This window comes from Silene latifolia, chromosome X, assembly GCF_048544455.1.
Source record: "Silene latifolia isolate original U9 population chromosome X, ASM4854445v1, whole genome shotgun sequence".
Taxonomy (NCBI): domain Eukaryota; kingdom Viridiplantae; phylum Streptophyta; class Magnoliopsida; order Caryophyllales; family Caryophyllaceae; genus Silene; species Silene latifolia.
In genome coordinates, this window is record NC_133537.1 from 78,687,142 (window position 1) to 78,689,459 (window position 2,318).

Genomic DNA, 2,318 nt, shown 5'->3' on the forward strand with positions numbered 1-2,318 from the left:
ACTTTCTCCTTGTTGAAGCTTGAACCCTCTTCAGACCGTCTCAAATGTGAACCATTGATCGACATCGGGTCGTACTTCGGAGCCGGGACTGACCCATCAGCACTCGGGTCTTTCCCGAATATTTTCGGGACTGTCGTGCCCCGAAATAAATGATCCCTCAAGTTGTCGGGCATCGGAGGACGAAAAATCTCACTGTCAGCAGCGATCTCAGTCGATCGACCAGTGATGTCAGTCGATCGACTGAGTTGAACAGGACCAGAAGCTCCTGTAACCCGCACTTCAGTCGATCGACCGGGTGTATCAGTCGATCGACTGATATACCTGGTAGACGCCTTTTTTTTTTCTTTGCTCGTTCCAGCTTTATTTTGACTCGGTTTTGCCTCATCTTTCGCTGTTGCATCCTTGACCATAGCAGGCCCCTCCAGGGTAGACCCACTCCTCAAAGTTATGGCATTTAGGGTCTCTTTCTGGTCAGTTTGAGTCGGTAAGTGTCTCGGAGCTCGAGTGGTACTCTTGCTGGCCAATTGAGCAATTTGGCTCTCTAGCATCTTCATCCCGGCCTCTCTAGCTTGGGACTCCTTAAGCAATAAGTTCTTCAACTCGGTGAACTAGGAATTTTGGGATTGTTGCTGCTGCTGAGGAATATACGGAGGCTTTTGATATGGCTGCTTATGTGGAGGCACATAGGCTTGCTGCTGCTGCTGTTGTGGAGGTTGAGTCGGATTCAGGACATTCTGGCTACTCCACCTCAAGTTGGGGTGGACATTCGGCTCGTAGTACGTGTTTTTCTGCCTATAATGTTGAAAAGCAGCGCAAGACTCAAAGGGGACAGAACAATTTTCTGAGACATGCCCCTCATCTCCACATCTTCTACAGACGAAAGGACCGTCTGAAACAGCATTAACATGGTACATCCCTCCTTTAGAAGCTCCTCCCAACTCATATTTGTCAAACCTTGCAGTGAGAGCTTCTAGTGCAGCAACAGAGGAAGATTCACAGCTCTCCCTGGTTTCCTCTGGAATTCCCATATTCACCTTATGAGTGGCCAAATCATCAATGATCTTCCACCCCTTAGTCTCTCCCATATTCTCAACAAATCGGCCATTGGTGCAAAGACATCCAAAATAGCCCTCGATCGTCATACAGCCCATTATAGAACTGATTGCAAAGACTCCATTTTTCGAACCCATGGTGCGGTATGGTTCGCACCAATTTCTTGAAACGGACCCATGTTTCATGAAAGTTCTCATCAGGCCCCTGTTTAAAGCTTGTGATCTGAGCTCTAATGGCATTCGTCTTCGAGGCAGAGAAGTATTTCTTGTAGAATGCCAAGTCAAAGAATTCCAGTCGGTGATCCCATGAGCGGCTCGATCCAGATCTCTATACCACTCCCTTGCAGCATCACGAAGGGAGAAAATGAACATGGTCTCCTTGATCTGGTCTAAGGTCACACCGGTCGGCGGGGGTATAGAGCAGCAATAATCAATAAAAATCTCCATATGCTTGGTTTTGCATCTTCATTTTTCAGCTCCCGAATCGGTTTCTCTCAACCAGGTTAATATAGGAAGGCTTCGGCTCGAATTTTCTCGCCTCCCAAGGTAGTTCGAATCCTTTGTAGAGGTTCGCATTTGTCGGCTCGAGTGATGGCAATGGTTGCTTCTTCACCATGACTGGAATTTTTGGAGAAGTGATTTGTCTCAAATTTGAAGAAGTAGAGGCGAGGTGATGTAGGTGGATCTTCTTGACAGAGCGTTCTCGTAGTAACTTGACAGAGTACTCAGCTCTTCCTCTGTCGGTAATACCCTTTGTGATCATCTCAACTCGCGCAAGGATTTCTCGATCTCAGGATTGAATGGTACTAGTTCACCACCCTGTGACCTGCGCATAAGAAGAAACTACAAAAAGAATATAAGAAAAGTTTAAGGAACGGAATTCCCTTAAACTAAAGAAAGACTAAATAAAAACAACTAAAAATTAGAACAATTGCCTCCCCGGCAACGGCGCCAAAATTTGATACCCGTCGTTGTGAGCACCAAAAATAAAATTTATAATCTCCTATTAAAACTAACCTAGGCCAGTGGTAACAGGGTCGAACCACAAGGAGGCGAATGTAATTTCTAATTGTCTAATTTAGTCTAAGGTAACAAAAGTGGGGGTTGATTTGATTTGGTCTATACTAATAGCAATTAAAGACAATAAACTAAATAAACAGTTAAAACAGATAAAAGAAGGGGTACTAGGATGGTCGGCTCGTTATAGTTCGGCGGCAGCATACTAAACAGGTCTAAATCAAACACATGAGGCGGGAAATAAAGAGG

The 2,318-nt window shown here is 45.3% G+C and overlaps 1 non-coding gene across 1 annotated transcript; it reads left to right on the forward strand.

Annotated features, from left to right (window-relative positions):
* Positions 1 to 1,183: 1,183 nt before the first annotated feature.
* LOC141625538 (small nucleolar RNA R71) lies at positions 1,184 to 1,290 on the forward strand. Its single transcript, XR_012535312.1, has one exon. It is a non-coding gene; the product is annotated as a small nucleolar RNA R71 (small nucleolar RNA).
* Positions 1,291 to 2,318: the final 1,028 nt, after the last annotated feature.